Raw genomic sequence first — 20,304 nt, 5'->3', positions numbered from 1 at the left:
TAGCAATGAACTTTGAACAGGGCCTGCCTAGGGAGAGTAGGATCATAGGATTCTAGAATTCTAGAATCATTTCATTCTGATAGGAGAGACACAGGCCCCTTCCTTTGTTGAATAGTTAAGAGTAGATAAAGTCAGAAGCCAGGGATCTTTCGCCAGGTTCTGTAGAAAAGCTGGGACTAGAAACAAGTGCCCAGTTCTGGTGGAACTTGCCTTTCACTGTGGAGTTTGACTTCTTCATTTCTAACATTAGAGTCATGCTCATAAAATGATTTAGGGCATTATTTCTTAACCAAGTGTTTCACCAGTCTGGTAACATAAATGACAAACATTCATGTAGCACTTTCCCTGATTATTCATTATAGTCTGTATTTTAGATAGTAATCCCTTTATGAACCTGATACTATGTTTATATCAGAATTGGCAGCTAGAACTAAAGCACAGTGAGACTGAGCAAATCTGGGATGGAAACAAAGTCAGTAAATGGTAGAACCTAGTTTCAAACCCAGGCCTAAGGGTTCGAGAATTCATACCCTGTGCTAAGCAACTTTGTAAACAGTTATATAGCCATTGGAAATAACATGGATAAATTCTCTGTGCTCAAAACAAACAAACAAAAAGAAAAGAAAAGGCAAAATGCACAAGAATTGAAGAAACCCCGTTATTTAAAAAACAAAGTTGGGACAGTTGGCTGTCTACATAGAAAGGAAGGAACCATGAGAGAGAGAGACAAAAGCTATGGTAAAATGAAGCATTGCTTGCTCTCGGTGACTGTGAGCAAGGTTAGATCTAAAGGGTGGGACTGAGAGGACACAGTCATGGCTGAGCACTGAAGCACAGTGGGTCAGAGTAGACAGACTTTGTAGGCAGCCCTTCTCTTGGTGTCAGGTTGCTTGGGTGCCACAAATGCTAGGGACAGGCTTGGTCCTCTCAGGGAGTCAATGGAACACACTGTGTTCAGTTAGGCCAGAGTTAAAGGACATCATTATATTTATTCTGAAGCTGTATTATAAAGCATTTAATTACCAGAGCTGCAAATAGTTCTGACTCTGAATCTTCACACTGTCCTTTATTAGTACCATGAATTTAGTTAAGTTACCTGATCCTTCTCTGAGTTCCAATTTCTTCATCTGTAATTAGGATAATTGTACTAATCTCCTAGATTCATGGTGAGGAGGAGTAAATAATATCGGGCTGTAAAATGCTTAGCACTGTGCCAGGCACATAGTATATTAAACATTTTAGGAATGAAAATTTCATTAATTTTTCAAATATGGACTATAATTCTAATTACTCTCTTATATGGAAAAGAAAGCATGGCCTAGCAGGTAATAATAAGTAGGACTTTATACCTATCAATCTCTCACTGCTTTTGGATAAGGGACCTTGAACTCTGAAATGTGAATAGTGCTTATAAAGGAAGCTTTGTAAATCAACTTATTTAAAATGCAGTAGAGCAGCTTATGATTTAAAAGCATCCTGTGGTGAATCCTTTTATAATGTGAATAATCATCTCCTAATTTATCTGTTCTGTAAGTTCAGATTTTGGCTTAGTGTGTCTTCTTAAAGCAAAGAGTACACCTGCACTCTTGTTCCTACAAGGGAAGTAGTACTTTCATGCTGGGAAGACTTTCAGAGAAATACAGGGTGCCTCTTGGATTCAAGATGGCAAAGGGCAGTAACTGCAGAATCACACAAGGCTCCTGTTGTCAGGAAGAACATTAATTGTACTTTGTGAGGCATACATTTTTAATGAGCATGCATCCTCATGTAGGTCAGTAGACCTAGACTGTCATGAGGATCACTGAAGCCTAGGAGTGTTGCCTGCATTGAAGAGCCTAGTTACTGAAAAACAACTTGCCTCACGCCTCCTTTTTCTAAAATTTCACTGTAACTCAGCATGAACTGATGACATGCCACACAGATCCCTAGGAAAAGCCAAGCAGTGTGAGAAGTGGTGCAGTGGAAAGAGCAGTGTGGGCTAGAAACTGGGAACTCAACTAAATAAGACTGCTCCATAAGAACTGCACAGGAGACACTCAAGGTATCTATCACTCCTGTGTGTTTGTTTCCTAATTGTATTCTAATCACATTGGGTGTACATCTCACATGTGACTTCTGACTAAAAACTTTTACCAATCTGATTCATAAAATAAGGTGAACTGTTTTATTTCTTTTAGTCTAATAAAAAGATTAGAAAAAATCATAAAAAGAACACTTATGAATAGTTAAGAGGTTTTCTTATACCAATCAACAATGCTTGTCACTCTGCCTCAGATTGAGCCCTCTCTTTTGCAGATGTGAAGATTTATAAAAACATTTTATTTAACTATGATATAGAGATGAATATCAAAGTGGGCAAACTCAAACCAAATGAGTCTTTTCTACCATTAGCCAGCAAACATTGACCTGTGTTTGGAGAAACATGGGTGTATTTGAGATAAAATAACCTTTCCCACAAATTAATTACATCTAGGACTAAAATAATTACATCTTTTCATTGATTCTTTTATTTCCCCAGTATCCATGGGAATTTTGCCAATTCTTCATAGAGCGATTTAAGCTCATTCATACCTAAGTTGGATGAAGTACATTTTAAATATATGCCTGCAGCTCTGTCCTCTGCATGATGAATGGGACAATACCATGCATCAAATTCACAAACATAAACTACATGGTGCTTCTCAAAGCTGGGTTCTTAAAAACTCAAATGACACTTGGTTTGATCTTGGAGACCACTTCAAACTTTCTGTACTTTTCATGCTTGTTTCAATCCACCCAGGATGTTGAGTGGAACTGTAATTCATAAATGACAGATGTATCTGGTATCAAATTGAGAATTTAAAACATTTTATACAGATTCAGGAATGATAAAGGACTACTATATAAGCCTTGAATATTTTTATTTGTCAAAAAATTTAAGCAGATTTTTAAAAGAGACCCATGAACTTAAATGAGCTAAGGGGTAATGAAAGTGTAAGTTTAGCCAAATTGGAAATTTTGGCAAAACATAGTATTCCAAATCATCTTCAGACTTGAACTGCCAAACCTAAAGACGCTAAAGCCATCATATCTGACAATATGTGGAACAGGCTACCATGGTGCCATAGTTACCATACGCAGAGAGAAAAACCTTTATATTACAAAGATAAAGAAACACTTTATTCATTTATTCATTTCAGTTCTCCAGAAGAAAACATGCTCTTTGGCATGTAATTTCTAATTTTTAATGTATAAAACAAAGCCTTTTTACCCTTCCATTGTAATAAATATTAAAAATAAATAACGTAACAAACCATTTCTATTTTCTTAATGTATGTTGGGAAATGATTTAGTCTTTCAGAAGCAGTTATCATTAGAGATAGAAGATAATATAAATATTAAAATTCAAAAAATACAAAACCACATATAGAGAAATTCTAGAGTAAGTAATATAATTTAAAATTTATTATGATATCATATCAAAACATAATATGATCTTCTGTACACAAAGAAGAGTCAAGAAATATTGAGTATACATTCAGTCTTATTGGAGTGTCAACCGGAAGACCCCCTAAGATCTCATGGCTCTTATGTTTCTGAAATCTATGTGTACAACCCGCAGAACATAATTACAAAAGAAAAAAATTAAAAATTATTTGTGTATTGAAGTAGAAGATAAGAGTTCCATAAGTTATACAAAGGCAGAATGCATTTTCTAAAAATATACTTGGTTTTATTTCTGGCGAGTGGAGAACTCATAAAAGCCCAAGAGCACCCTCTAGTGAAACTTCTGGAACAGGCCTAAGGGGGCTTTCTCTTGACCTCTACTATCCCTTCCAAGTGACCTTTGATTTTCCCATATGCAAATGCTGGATTCCTATTATCTGATTTGCATATCACAGAGAAGGTGGGATGCTTGGAAAGTACATCTAGTGGTAAAAATACTTAACTACTAGGATCTGGTATCCATTGTTCTCATGGTTTTGTTTGTTTTTACTCATAAAATAGAAGTCTGTGACCAACTAACTCTAATATCTGATAAAATTATTTTCAAAATAATTAAGGCAATATAAGCAGTAGAAGTCTATAACTCATTTGTATTTTTTAATTCTTTATAGCACAGCCAGGAACATTTTTATATTTCCAGTATCAGGAATATGGCCAAGTATATTAACGTGATTTCTGGGAGGGGTGACAGGGTTGTGAATGGGTGGATAAAGGAACTCTAGATTTGACCAGTATACACTATATGCATATATTCAATATTAAATTGAATTTTATAAATATGTGCAATTGATGTACATTGATCAACAATTAAATAATTAAGTACTTCTAAAATGTAGGAAAATGATTAAATATTTTATATATGTGCTTCTGTTTTAGAAAGATGAGTATAAAGAGACTGTCTTAACTGTAAATTAGTTTAAGCTGTGAGTATATCATTTACATAGATTAGTAACTATTACATAACAGTTGAAACAAGGTTAATTATTACTTGACTTTATAAACAAGTTGACATAAAGTGCTGCAGTTGAAAGGGAACTTAGAGATCTAAATCTTTCCACTTCAGACAGAGGAAAAGTCCTGGTGTACCTAAATGTTAAGCAACTTGGCAAGATGGTACAAGTGGATAATGACAGCATTAGGGTACAACAGAGACTCCTTGTACTCATTCCAGTGTTCCATGTGCTACAATAGCCCCATTATTAAAGAGTTTGTAATGTGATTGCATAAGTTCATTCTCACTGATGTTGGACAATTCTTCATGCTTAGAGTAAAAAATGTGTATCTTACGAATACTTTTCTTATTCTGTCTGCATTCTCATATAATGGAGTAAGTTACTTTCTGGGTGACTTCCAGGCAGAAGATAAATTCATGGTCATTTAAAAGTTCTTGAAACACTGTGCCACACTGTTTACCTTGTGACTGACCTTTCAGTCAGATTAATATTCTAGCATTACTAGTAACCATTCCTGTGAGTCTCCACTTCAGATTCATATGTGTTATAATGTTTTTACCTCTTGGTGTTTACAGAACTATTATATAATCAAATAAGTAATGTGGAATATTGTTGCCACTCATTAAATTGAGTGTCTGTATTGAATATTGGCATCTAAATTTTAAAGAAAACAAGGTATTCTTTGGTTTATCCAACAGAAGTCAGAGCAATAACTCCATTAAAAAAGACTTTTAGGTATATTATCTGACTTCTTGAAAATGAGCAAACATGTATTTTTCCCTTGGAAAATAACCTAATTTTCTATGTATATATACTTGAGAATTACTGTATCTAAATGGTATTTTGGCAAGACATAATCCATATCAGTTCAGCAGAAGTATATAATTCATTTATGTCTCAGTATTGACCATGTTCTTAATCTTGGCTTTAACTTTAAGTCTGAATACCTATGTATGCCTTTCATCACTGTTAATGATTGGGAGATGAGATGGCTATTTATGGCAAATTAAGGTATAATGTCTTAATTTCTATTATAATTTTAAAAGTAGCTAATTTAGTGAATTTTATTTCCATTTCTTTGCCAGCTATACTATTCCTCAAACACAATCAGGTTCTTTTGTTTGTTTTAAGAATCATAAAGCCAGCAGATTTCAGAGCTAGAAGTGATCATGGCTATCAAATAGGCTGGCCTCTTCAATTTTGAGGTGAATAAATCAATATTATGCAAGAGAAGGACACTGGAAGTATTTGATTTACAACTTGACTTTCAGGAAGAGGCATATCTTTTTTTTCCCTAAAAATAATTGACTCTGGAGAACAACCGTTCAGTTTTCCGTACCCAAAAGATTGACCCACACTGTGTTGTCTGTGCATGGACTATGCATACTACATTAGAACTGCCCACTTAGCAGCACAGTGCCACATGTTTTCCTGGCCAGCTTTCTAACTCCTATCAATTTGCAATGATGCTAAAGACCAAATTGAAACCCGTAAGTCTAAACAGCCTCAGTAATGAGGCTGCATGGTCTCTGCATGGTCTACTAAATATTTTTAGGAAGTGGAAACCCCTTCTGGAGTTCTGAGAGAAACATCACTTCTAAAATGCCTTTAAAAGTACTCCAGCATAAACATTACAGTGGAACATTTCATTAGCTTTTTGAGAACAATAAAGAAATGTGGAGCATAATAGGCTAATATGTTTAAGTGGCCTTGGTAGAACCCTACTTAACTCAGTGGGATTTTCTGCAGCACGCAGAGGTGGAAAACCATTCCCTCCATACATATTGTGTGGGACTGCCTCCTTCCTCATTGCATGCAGTGTATATCAAAGAGAAGTGACTTTCCACCTGTAATTCTGAAATGAAGAAAATCTCAAAATACAAGTTTTAGAAGCATCAATATTTAGATGAGGTGATCATTAACCAACAGTGCTAGTCTTTGGCATTCTGGATTACTGCAAGGAATAAATTGAATATTAGCATTTCCCAGCCTCTTACAGCTAACATTGCCGTCAGGGAATTAAGATCCTAAAATACCTAAGAAAAAGACATGATGTAAGCCAAATCCTATTGGTTACAAATTACAAAGTCTAATTCAACTAATGAAAAATTATTTTGCTGCTTATGCTACAAATCTATCCTGCCAAATATTTGAATGAAGTAAAATGATAATTTAATAAAAAACGAAGTGGTAATTTTGTAGTGATTGTATTAGGATTCAAGTAACTACACTGAGTACACTGCTGGACTTGCAGTGTGATCTTCTGCGAATACTTTCAGATCTTAGGGCTTCTATTTTCTCAGATGTAAACCGGGATTCATTAATCCTAGAGACACTGTGATCCATGTAATTTGCTTAAGCTTTTCGGGAAAAATGTAAATTAAGTGTACAATTACAATGTTTTAAGCAAGTTTGAATAGACCAAACAGATAACAAATTAAAAGTATTAAGTATTTTCCTTTATGCAAATAAATTGTCATCATCAAAATTCATTGGAAAGTCTGAATTCATGTTCATGTGACATTGAATTAATGATACAAAGAAACAGCCTTTTGAATGACAGACAGCTCGAGTGGCTGAAGTAGCATATTTAAGCCATTATGTTTGTTTGTTTCACTTACTGTCAAACCCTGTCTTCAAAATACTATCAACTAGTTATATTGATAGATGGAATCTGTCTTTCAATTCCAGGATGTGTTTTCTATCAAATTTTCTCTTCATTGGTTTTTGGAGTCTATATGCAAAATAACATATAAACACAAATGTAAAACCCAACTGTAATTGTTTCTTAGCAGTTGGGGACATCATAAATTCCTTAAGATATATACTTGTATTGTAAATATCAGCAGAGCCACTCAGTAGGAGTGTGAAAACGCTAAACAAAACGTATTGAAAACAATGTATATGCTCCCTTTCTCCCAGAGGATCGTCTCCTAGCTACCCTATTTGCTCCATTGGAATCTCACAAAATGTTCCTGGCTCTCCAAGTTAGTCCAACTAAGAATCAAGTGGATTTATTTTAAAATTTACCCTGAAATATGTTTGCTAGTTTTGAAATTCTGATTTTGTGCTTTGCTTGTGTAATTCAAAAACAGCTTTAGTTTAAAAACAAAAATTGGCAAAAATACTAGTGCATTATGTGTTCTAATCACGTATGGTGTTTTGAAAAAGACTCAAAATTGACAAAAGTATTTCATTGTAATTACAGTTCAAATGCATGGATTTTCTTTCTCATAGATTGTATAAAATAAAATAATAACAACAGACTTCTTAAATGAGTAGTATATGAATATTAAATTGTATAATTATGCTATAATATAAAGTACAACAGATATACAGGTGACAAATTTTCATAGTATGTTTTATGTCCTTGATTTAAGGGAGTTTTGAACTTTTTAGTTTATATTCAAGGCTATAATTTAATTTAGTACCAGTTTTTAAAGTTTGTGGACTTCTCAGAAATTTTTTTCCAGTGACATGGTTAATACTCAAACTCTACTATCAGTGGGCCAAATTTTCTCTTTCATAGAGTTCCTTGGTTTTTTTCCTGTGAGAGCTTTTTTTTTTTTTTTTTTTTTGATAATATATAAACATAGAAAGAGAAGTTTCTTTGGCTCATATTATACTCATGAGACAATGATGATGCCGAAGTCCTTTTCATAATCAGGACCTTTGTAGAGCTTGCCCAGGTATTCTTAGCCAAAATCTCCGTCTCATTGTACACTACTCCAGGGCAACATGTGGTGTGCCAGCTGGATGCCCTCCCTACATGCCTCAGGTGGCCACATTTCAATGGTGCCTATAGAGCACAGGCCAAATTCTCATTCTCTGTGTTAATCAGTGGGAGAATTCCCATAGAAAATGGGATGGAAGCATATTTCAGGCAAACTCTAAGAGATCAGCCAGGTGATTAGTCAGGACATTTTAAGTTCAGTTTTTATGTAGAATTTCTATGGCATTATCTTAGTTGACCGAAGTATGCTAGAAAATTTAGAGATATTTGGAATTTGAAATATATTTTGATTCCACTGTGATTATTTTAAAGAGAATTCCATAGTATTTTCCTTAGATACAGTAAGAGCTCATATTGATTTATAAGTTCAAAGACAATTGGCAAACCTATTAAACCAATCTGATGGAAACATTCTCTCATAATTTTGAAAGGATCTGAATTAGATTTACTGAAGTCTAATTGTAATGCTCTTTTCATTTAAATCTGGCCAATTCTACAAACATTTAGTAAGTATGTGCTGTGTGTAAAATCTGTAGAAGATACTTTCAATAAGTTCTATATATAACCTCATAGTAATTAAAATATTTTCCCATTTATTTCCTTGTTTATGGTGAGGATTTACCCTTTAATTATTTCTTGGATATATTGCCAAAAGTTCAGATATATACTTCAGATTTGGGTAGAGAATTTGTTCTGTATTTCTTTATTTTGGGTGATCCTGGAATCTGTTGTAGAAAGACACTTAGTTTTCCTTGAAGGAAAAATAAAGACTTACAATTTTGTCATATAAACTATCTAGGGTTGGAGCTAGTGCATTTCGTCAGATTTTCTGTTATTTCACTTGACATTAGGCTCAGTTATGAGTGCATTTTTAATTATCTAATTGAAACTATTCTTAAAATCAGCTAAACATAATAATTTATTTACTACATTTGAGGAAATATTGATTTATTCTATTTCATATAATTTTCATAATATAAAAATGTGATTTATTCAAAAGACCTTTATTTCTGATGCTTACCATTCTATTAAATGCTACTGCTCTGTCTGAATACTGTAAATGCTCTGCAGCTTCTGGAGAACAGATCTAGAAGCTGTTCCATTCCACTTACTATTATTGCTACTATTCTTGCATTTAATTCATGATGGCATATTTACTAATGTGTTGCTGTTATGTTTTTGATAATTGCTATCATCTTCCTTTCAAGCCTCCTTTTAAATACTTGCAAACAGCCTAATTTTACTTTGATCTATCAATTTTATTTGACTTAGTGTTGAAGTAGAATTTATCTATACTTTATCAATCAGATTTTTTTATGAACTAAAAAAATCACCTTCACTGGGCATTAAACATACTAAATTTTTCATAAACTCAAAATTCAAAAACTTGGTTGGGATTAATTTTTATAGTATCAAATTTGCAGAAAGATGTTCTCCAGGAACCCCATCAGTTATGTCATTTGGGGAGTTTGGCCCAGAGGGCAGTCATGTTGACCCCATCTGCAAAGGTTGGCTAAACTAGAATCTTGGACTATGTAAATCCCATTCATCAAGGTCCACGTAAAGTAAAATATGTGGGGAGCAGGGGGACAGATGGTAGGGTCGACAGCAAGAAAGTTGTTGTTGACATTGATATAGACCCTTCTTCTTGCCAGAGTGACTCCATGGACTTCTTTTGGCATGAAAGCCTAAGCCAAAGCTATCATCTTAATGGAAGGTGAGCTGCAGGCACACTGGAGAGATCTAGACACAGTAGGTATCTAGGATTGGCTTAGTTTCTGTCTATCAGCTTGAGTGTCATACATATTTGATTGATGTGCAGTGGGGCCTGAAAGTGGTGCTTTGATGTTGAGGATTGTGTCATAAGGTTCCTGATATGGTGCACATGTCTGGATGAAATTGGACATTGACTATCTTTGCCTATGCCAAGCAACACCAGACTTGAGTGCATTATTCTGTGGATCGGTAGCAGATGGTGAGTGCAGACGTTTGAGGGGGGGTGTGCCTTCAAACACAATATGGAGCCAACAAACTTAGAAGGTTATTGCGTGTCTTGACTTTGGCAGCAATTTTTAAGCATTAACAAATATTGCACATACTACCCATTATTACTTTGAGAATACTAGACACATTGGTGTTAGAGGCAAAAGAAGTATACAAAACAAAAATGTTATTCTCTGTGTTGGTCAAGTTGGTTGGAGAAAGCTCTTGGCATTGGCTAAATGAGCCACGTAAATATTTTCAGTTGTATACTCTTAAACTTGTTACCAATGCCAATGATCTTACTTATAAGTAGACAAAGGAAGGGGCATCAGAGTACTAAAAAGTCCACATACTATATTGTGGTCCAGTGTGACACTTAAGAGTGATTGTATTTTCTTTGTCTTTCAACTTGGGCAGAGTACTGTGTTCTTCAGAAAAAGAAAAAATAAGAAAATAAAGTCTATAGAAGCATCTTATAAAAAAAAAAGCTATGGAGGAAAAAAATCACAGAAGATGAGCTTTTAATAATTACAGACATACAGGACAAATGATTTTTCCTAATATTTGCTGGTTTTCCTTGAGTGGATTCTGAACACATATAAGCCAATTTTTATAGTATTTTTTTCTAAAATATAAGATATAAAGGTAAAATATGCCATTAAAAAGAATTTAGAAGCAAGCACATTATAAAGCAAATAAATCTTAAATCTGTTGTTACCATCAATAAGGTATGATTCTAAGATTTACCCTACCTCGTTCCAATTTTATGCACAACATGAAAGTATATGTGTTTGCATGTTAGTTTTTAAATAAAGTTTGGATCCTATGGTATGTATTATGCTTTCTTATCATCAGCAATTAGATGACAATTATAAAATACCTTCAAGTTATTGTACCTTGTGTACTAAAATTTTTCAGTCAACTCCCCCATATTTGGAACTAAAGTGATTTTGGCCATGATTTCTTCTACTCTAAGGATCCATCTTCCCTTAGAGGTGGATTTCTGGGTTAGAGAATGTGCAGTTGGGGTTCTTTGAATAACATCCTCCAAACTGAATGTGAAAGGAGTTTTCTAGATAATTTTCTGACCTGTTTTGAACAGTATCATAACTATTTGTCAATTTGGCAATCAAACACCAAGTTTCTTTTGTTTTCATTCACATCAATTTGATTAACACAGAACTAGCATGCTTTCCTATACTTTCTTGCCATTGTTTCCTTCTTTTAATAGTTTGCTCCTGTTCTTTACTCCTGTCATTGTACTGATTTGTAAGACACTTTAAATGTTTTTAATTTTGTCAAACATTGTACAAAAATGTTTGTTCTAGTTTTCATATGGCACATTATTGCCTTTGTTATTGTTGATGGGAGAAAAATTAAGTATTTGTATAGGTCATTCTGGTGTTACACTGTCCTTTGTTGTTATATTGTTCAATAACTTGAAATTGAGTAGCTAGTCCTTTTTATATTGATATTATAGCTATTATGATAGCTTTAGTTTATTTTTCATTCCTTTAAATCCATTTTACCATGATATGAATTCAGTGTCTTATTTAATTTTGTCTGAATGATTATTAGTCTTCCCCAACACCATCACCCCCCACTCACACTCATGGCACAGCGTTGCGGCATATGAACGAGAGCAGCATTAGTTCTTCTTGAGAGTCGCTTTGGTCCTCCCGCCGCTGCTGTGTTGTCTCTCTTACACCTTCACAGTTGGTATGTTTATTAGGTCAACACCTTCATTGTTCTGTCTAATTTTCTTCCCCCCTCCTCTCAGCGCCTCTCATCCCTCTCTGCTTTTCTTGATAACAGGGTCTTATATAATACAGTCTTACTTGCACTTGCCATGTCAGTAACAATGGCATTCAAATCCTGATCCTACTGTCTCCCAAGTGCTAGCATTGCAGGCAAGCACACCCACCCCTATAGCTGTTTTTCTCTGTTCAAAGACATTTTTGATACACTCACCTACATATTATTCAAATTCCTTCCCTTCACTGAGTTCATAGAATGTTACAATAAAATTTTATTAAACCTATAAATTAGTATTAGTGTCTTTACAGTATTTAGCATTCATATTCAGAACTATACAATATTTTCCATTATGAATTGTTTCATTCACAAGTCAATCTTATCAACTTATTCATCTGCATCCCCAAATTCCTCAGTATAGATGTATCACATTCTTGTTGTGACTTGGGATTGTTTTAATTCTATTTTCCAAAATTTCAATAGAAAATCTATGTCTTCTCTTTTTAAAATTTAAAATTAGTTCTTTGTTTTTGTTTTTGTTTTTTGAGACAGGGTTTCTCTGTGTAACTTTGTGCCTTTCCTGGGACTCACTTGGTAGCCCAGGCTGGCCTCGAACTCACAGAGATCCACCTGGCTCTGCCTCCTGAGTGCTGGGATTAAAGGCATGCGCCACCACCGCCTGGCCTAAAATTAGTTCTTTTTACTTGGCTGTTAATAGTTCCTTTGAAGTTATTTTGAATTTTCAAGGCAATTAAATATCAACCAACAAAAATAGTTTAGTTTTTTCTCTTTTAATTTGTTTAATGTCCCATTTTATTAATTAGAATTTCTCAATCATTTAAGTGATTATTGTAATAAGAAACATACTCCTTGATTATATGTATAGTAATGCTTCTGTCATTTTTCATAGTTAAGATTAAGACAAATATTTTTTGTTGTGTTGGTAAAGTAAATTAGAATTCTATTTTATTTGAGTATTAGAATTGTTTTCAAGTTTATGAGCCACATATTGATAAATATCTAATTGAAAGACATAGAAATTTTCTTGTAATGTATTTTTAATTCAGATCAATTCATCACACATTTATTCAACACTTTGCACGAAAAATTTTTACTAGGCATTGGAATTTAAATACATTGGCTTTTCCCTTAAAAATGTTATGTGGTAAACTGGAAAATGACAGTTAAAAAATAAAGTAATTGATTTATCATTATTAAATAACTTACATTATTAGAAAACAATTTACACTTAAGAATTTATTAAGAAGAATTCTAAATAAGAACATTTATAAAATTTGGTAATGCCCCACTAAATTTATAAGTAACATAGACTGTGTATATTCTATATATTTAGGAAACTGGATGTCTCATAGTCAATCACTGTCTCATATAAAATGATTGAAATGACATATGGTCTTTGAGTAAATCACTTTTGCAAAACTGTGATTAGGTTTTTATTGACCCCAAAACCTTTTGAATCACCTGTGAGACATCAGTAGGTATTCAAACAATTGACATAGTTTGGGTATTGATTTTATTGTTTAAATTTACTTTACAAAATGTATCCTATTTTCCCATCTTGTGATATAATTTATCATATATTTTATAATTTATTATATTTTTAAATTGTTTTTTTATTTTGTTCATTTAAACAATGCTTATAAATATTTCATATTTTAAGCTACACTCTTTTGACTAGATCATTTCTTTATAATTTAAACATAACTACAAGTATTTGTAGTGTCAATTTTTTATATAACATTATGCTGGTTATTATGAATTATAATACAAAAAACTTAACTCACATACTTTCAAAGAATTTTCTTTCTGCTTGGAAGATGTGAATAAGGAATAAAATGGATAGCAATGAACTATGTATTCTTTGCATGAACTAATATATTGAATCATTTTTAATCTTTTGGAAAAAGTATGAAAACATGTAAATTACCTGTTCTATATTTACCCTTTTTTGAAATAACCTTTTTTCCACACAATCATGTTTGCAATAATTTAATCATTGTTGCTTATAATTTTACAATATGTTTTCAATATTTTACTTTTTACTTTAGAACTAGGCTGACTAGACAGGTGATTGCACATGAACCCACCCAGTATTAGTGGTGATAATTCCTTACAAAATGACAGTACTTTTGAGTTCAACTGGAATGTGTGTTTCTAGTTTATATAATGTTTCTTATTTTTCATTACTTTGTATTCTTACTTTTATTGAACACTTTCGTATGTGCCTAATTAAACTAAATATAATTGTTTTCAAAATAAAAGGTAATGCTGCATAGAAGTAAGATGAATGTAGACTAAAATCCTTGCTTTCTAAGTCCTGTCTTTCATTCAAGAGCTTCTCCAGTCTTTTAGAACCATCACCAAAGAACTGACATGGAAAGGGGGAGTTGTCTTTGTGCTAACACAGAGTTAGTGTGTTTACTAAAGGGATGCTAGCAGGAAAGTTTGCTATATTAAAGGAGGATAGTTTCATCTTGCAGATGTACATTAATTTTTTATTCTATAGAGCCTGCCATTTTAATTTTAGCATTCATTTTATATTCTCAAAATATTACCATATTTTGTAAAATTTTATCCCTTCTCAATTTTAAGTGCTGGCATCAAATGATATTTGTCACAAACCACAATACTTGTCCCTGTGGAACTGTTATTCTGTGTTAATACGTAAGTAATACTATTGATTAAACAATATAGCTTCCAAACTTCAAGGCTTTTCTCAGACACCAATTCCCCTAACTTCACTATGAGCCTCCTGTGTGGTATCATTTGTGTGAGGTCTTGTTAACATGTAAATAAATTATGCACAGCACACTTCCTCTATTTACCCAACTTACTATATTGAAGCAACTGTCTTGATGAAACAAGGATTGATATATTGTGTGTTTCTGTACTAAACCAAAGTGAAGAAGGCATTTTATGAATATTGAACAGACCTACTTCATAACTGTTTTTTAAAGTATTTTATGAATTATAGACAGTCTGAGCCATGGGATATGATGTAATTCTACATAACGGAGTTCATAGAAAGAAGATAACTCCTCAAACAGAATTGCATTAGACTCCTGAGAAATATGCATTAGGTCTTTTATAGTACTTTAACTTTATAAGCATGTCTCATATTTAATTGTGCATATTACCATTGTAGTACTATAGTAAATATAGCAGGAGTGAAAATACAGAAATAAGAATGCTTTCTAAAACAATCTGTCATTAGTGTAATGCACTTTTTTTTTTACCTCTAATGCTTTAGTTTCAAATATACCATTTTGTTTCTTTTTGAAGCAATTGCTAACTTCCATATTATTTCATAGAAAATTTTTAACATCTGCATAGTGGTACATTTCTCTATATACAAAATTAAAATTCCCCACAGGAAAAGATTAGATCAAACAAAATTTGTGCAATAACAAGTTGAAATAAGTTATTAAAAGTTGATAATATCAAGCCTATGGAATGTAATGCTACTTGATTAATTATTATATTAATTTTACTCAAGAAATAATTACTGCAGAAATTGTTCATTTTTTTGAGCACAGACAAATAGTGAGATGAAGAGGCAATTTAGTGATGTACAATAAGTCAAACTTGGGAAAATCAAAATGGTACTATAATTTATCTCACTGGGGACTAAAAGGTGTTTTACTAGGTAATGTGCCTACAGCATAATCCTGAGGATCACCCATGTAAAAAGCTGGATATGGCTATGTCTGCTTGAGAATCATAATCAAGTTGATCCCTATATCTTTCTTGCCAGGCCAATCAGCAAGCTCCAAGTTTGGTTGGATACCTTGTCTCAAAAAATAAAATGGAGAATGATTGAGGAAGACACCTGATATTGACTCCTGGACCCATGTGCGCACATGTACAAACACATACACACAATAAAGTGCATCTCATTGAAATGGTATCTTAGATTACAATAGTGGTGATGTTTGTTGTGCAATCAGATTATTGATGCTTGTAATTATTATACATTTATATATTGTCCATCCTTTTCTTTTCCTCATAATAATTATTTATAATTATTAATTTTCTTCTTTGACAATTGGATACATTTATTACCCCAATGTCTTCTCTCTCTGTCTCACCACTATCAATCTGCCCCCTTGCCAATCCCTTTCTGACATTCATGAAGTCTTTTGATTTTTGTCTTATGTACCACTGAGGTAACAAGAGCTGTCTGTGTGGCCATTGGTTTTGAACTGTCCATCATAGCCTTCTGAGCTTACCTGGAGTACACCAGTGAAGTCAGTGATGGCCTCTCTCCATCATTAGTCAATAGTTCACCAGGGTTGGGTATGGCCCAGTGAATCTCCCTGTCTGTGGTGGGCTGTTGACAGGCCCAAACCCAAGAAGGGCAACTAACCCTGCTCTGAGATCATGATTGCAATAGCTCTGTCATTTTCCAAAGATAGCATTTCCTGCCACCTTTCCTATCTTCCTGCTCTTACATCCTGTTCACCCTGTTCTGGAATGCCTTAGAGTACACCTTTTAAGTGTCTTGTTTAGGGCTTGGCACTTAGTCATTGCTTATTCAGCACATGAGTCTCTGCATTTTTCACAGTTCATTGCAAGGAGAAACTTCTCTGGTGAGTCTTAGTGTAGCATTTGTCTATGCATATAAACATGAATATTTAGAAAGCATTGTAACACCATGACTCTTTAGCCAAGTTCCCATCTGGGCCCAAGATCTTCTATGCTGTGTGGTTTTGAGTGGGTATATAGTGCACAGCATGAATGACTTTGTGTGGATCGGCCTCAAATCAGATCATAGAGTGATTGGTTATCACCATAATATCAATATTGTGCCAGTGGACATACTTTGCTGGGTAAAATTTCTTTATTGTTTGAAGAATTCACAATTGGCTAGGACCTTGATGACTTTTCTCCAGCAGCAGCCTGCATAATAACTTTTGTAACTATGAAAGCTAGCCAGAAGGGAAGAAGCTTCTAAATCCATTATAGCTTAATATCTCTATATCATGTAACAAAGGTGTATCTTTAGCAATAGAGTCCTATCATCCATTCTGGTGGGCAAGCAAAAGGAATGGTAAGAGCTTGTGTTGTTTTGGGGGGACAAGATCCAAGTTCAGAAAGACTTTTGCCTTGAAAACAATGAGGTGAAGAGCAAATGGGGCAGACCACAAATGTCGACCTCTAATCTTGCACACGTGTACATTGGCAAGCGCACCTGCACACATATATATCACATGTATACAAACAAAAAAGAATTTTGTTTATAATATTATGTACAGTGGAAGCATTGGACTCTGACCATGTATATTGAAACTATGCACTAGAAATACTAAGGCTGAAAGAGATATATTTATAGGAAGTTCTTCAGTGTATAAAAGGATAACTATATGATATTGTGAATAATGTGGTAAATCATTTCCATGAGAAATATAGTATATTTTGTATGAATACCTCTTCTCAACATAAGCTGATGGTATCTGATTAGATATAATTTAGTATTTTCAGTGTTAAAAGATTCAGATCAGACAGATACTCTACTCTGGATTTTCTTAGTGTATATGCAGATACAAAACTCAGAAGGGCTGCAATTATTTTAGGAAGTTTTCCATATATTCTGTTTCTTAAGTTATACCTTTGGTTGTCATTAGATTACATTGAATCTAAAATGTAGCTATTTTTTGTTGATATTAGAGATAGCTGTAATTTTGGGATTCAGTTGAATCTTCCAATAGAAATTGCAAAGCCTAACAAAATACATAGCAGAAGAAATATCCACTTATTTTACCCGAGAGACTAGCCACAGAAGTTCCAATTTAGAGGACCCAAAATCTATTTAAGTATTTATCTCCATTGCCTCCCTAGTCTAAAGGTAAATGTGTGATAGATGCTCTTAATTCTCATTATAACAGTTTGGATTTTGACTAAGTGATAACCACATCACACAAGGTGATTAACTTCCATCACACTCAATGTTTTGGCTTACTCACACTTTGAGCAGTGTATATGGTATTTCAGGGTCTTATTATGAATTAGTTCTTATTTTTTTAAATGGAAACAGCAATCCTTATGGGTGCAGGTTCTTAGAAAAAAGTGAATAGCTGTATCACTGACATCATCATGAGTCAAGGCTTGGTGAAGATTTCTCTGACATTTTTTAAGTGACATTTTTTGGCCCAGAAAATACCAGATTTCAAACCTAAAATTTCATACATTTTTTATTTCTCCCTCACAGAGCCTGCTGTTTTTCTATCCTTCTTGGTGTCCTTGTAGAACACATTTTGAAAATTTCTATAAACACATGATACATGTTTATTTCATCTTACGTGATATCATGATTTTGTAAAACTATTCCTAAACATAAATGTCCTATGTAAGTCTGTTCTCAGGGGAATTCTATTGTGGAACTCCACTTAAATAGTTACCTTTACAGTAACTGTTATTCTGCATTTCTGTATATGAACTTCGTAAGTTATCAGTTTTTAATTCCTATGTACATTATCCCCTTAATATATTCCTGAAAAATATGACTTTAGTGAGCACAGGAAATCAAGAGAAATGATAGTATGTTCATACACACAAACCTAAATCAAACTATTTAGATATACTTAAAGAGATCCCAGTGCTATGATTTTTGTATGATATTAAGTCTAGATTACATGGTCTCCAAGATTGGCTAGAATATTTTAGCTCAGTATAGCTCTAAAATTCTCAGCATCCCATGATGAGCTAATATTATTCCAGCTCTTTTTGTCTTTAGGTTCTCTTAACTATATATGTGTATGTGTATATGTTGTATTTTTACTTTGTCTTTTGGCTTAGTTATTAATTTACTTTTTTCCTTTTATTATAATAGATTCTTGTCTCATACAGTATATCTACATTGCAGTTTCCCCTCCCTTCCTCCTCCCCACTTCCTTTCCCATCCAGATCCACTCCCTTTCTGTCTTTCATTAGAAAAGAACAGGCTAGTAATAGATAAAAACAAAACATACCAAAATAAAATATAAGATCAATTTTAAAAATCACATTGAAGTGGACAAGCAACCCAACAGAAGGAAAAGACTCCAGAGAGCAGGCACAAGAACTAGTGAACTTGTTTACCCACTCTGGAGTCCATAAAAACACTTTAGTGAAAGCTATACTATATGTGCAGAATACCTGGTGCAGACAGAGCCCTGCATGCCCTATGCTTGCTGCTTCAGTCTCTGTGAGCTCATACGAGCGTAGCATAGTTGATTTAGAGGAACTTGGTCTCCTGGTGTCCTCTATGTCCTCTGGCTCTTACAATTTTTTTGTCTCTTCTTCTACAGGCTTGCCTGAGCTCTGAAGGGAGGGTTTTAATGGGGACATTCCATTTAGAGCTATGTGTTCCAAGGTCTCTCTCCCAGCCTGATATCTGGCTGTGGGTGTCTATGTTTATTTCCATCTACTGAAGGAAAAAGCTTCCCTGATGATGGCTAAATAAGGCACTTATATATAAGTGTAGCTGAATATCATTAGGAATCATTGTATTATTACTTATTATGTATTTATTTATGACCAGTAGTATTTGGTTTTACCCTAGATCTGGGCTATCTAGTCTCTCGTTCCTGGTTAACCAAACACTGTTGCTTTTGGGTTTGATCTCATGGAGTGGGCCTCAAGTCAAATCAGATGTTGGTTGGTTACTCCTACAAGCTTTGTGCCACTATTGCCCTAGCATATTTTGCAGGTAAGACAGGATTGTAGATTGAGGGGTTTGTGTCTGGTTTGGTGTTTATGTTTCTCTTTTGGTAGCCTTGAACTCTTTGGCATAGGAAAAGACTTTCTGAACAGAAAAACAATAATGAAGGCTCTAAGATCAATAATTAATAATGGGAACTTATGAAACTGAAAAGCTTATATGAGGTAAAGGATAATGTCATTTGGGCAAAGCAGCAGACAACAAAATGGGATCAGATTTTTACCAACTCCACATCCTTTGGAGGGACAAAATATATAAAGAACTCGCTCTTAGCGACCGGCAGACAGCGAAGATCTGCCCAGTGGAGGACAGCAGACAGCGTGGACCTCTCTACCCTTCCCCCAAGCCTCTGAATAAAGTGTGTTTGACTCTAAAAAAAAAAAAAAAAAAAAAAAGAACTCAAGAGCTGAGTGTGATGGTGCACACCTTTGATCCCAGCACTCAGCAAGCAGAGGCAAGTGGATCTCTGAGTTAGAGGCCAGTCTGGTCTACAAAGTGAGTTCAGGAAAGCTAGGATTGTTACACAGAGAAACCCTGCCTCAAAAAATGAGAAGAAGGAGGAAGAGGAAGGTGAGGAGGAGGAGAAAGAAGAAGAATTCAAGAACTTGATAGTAAAACACAAATAATCCAATTTAAAAATGTAGTACCAGGTCAAAACAGAGAATTCTCAATAG

General features: G+C 34.0%; 1 protein-coding gene across 8 annotated transcripts in view; it reads left to right on the top strand.

Moving 5' to 3' along the window:
* Zbtb20 (zinc finger and BTB domain containing 20) overlaps positions 1-20,304 on the top strand; it is a 747,261-nt gene that overhangs the window by 278,912 nt on the left and 448,045 nt on the right. The window contains exon 4 of one of the 8 annotated variants that reach the window (XM_028872108.1): positions 9,828-9,924. The exons of the other annotated variants lie outside the window; for them this stretch is intronic. The gene's annotated coding sequence lies outside the window, so the exon portion shown is untranslated. The remainder of the gene's footprint in view (positions 1-9,827; positions 9,925-20,304) is intronic. 8 annotated transcript variants of the gene reach the window in all.

The sequence above is a fragment of the Peromyscus leucopus genome, chromosome 12 (genome assembly GCF_004664715.2).
Source record: "Peromyscus leucopus breed LL Stock chromosome 12, UCI_PerLeu_2.1, whole genome shotgun sequence".
NCBI classification, from domain to species: Eukaryota; Metazoa; Chordata; class Mammalia; order Rodentia; family Cricetidae; genus Peromyscus; species Peromyscus leucopus.
Note: the sequence above shows the minus strand (reverse complement) of the source record. Positions and strands in the feature narration are given on the sequence as shown.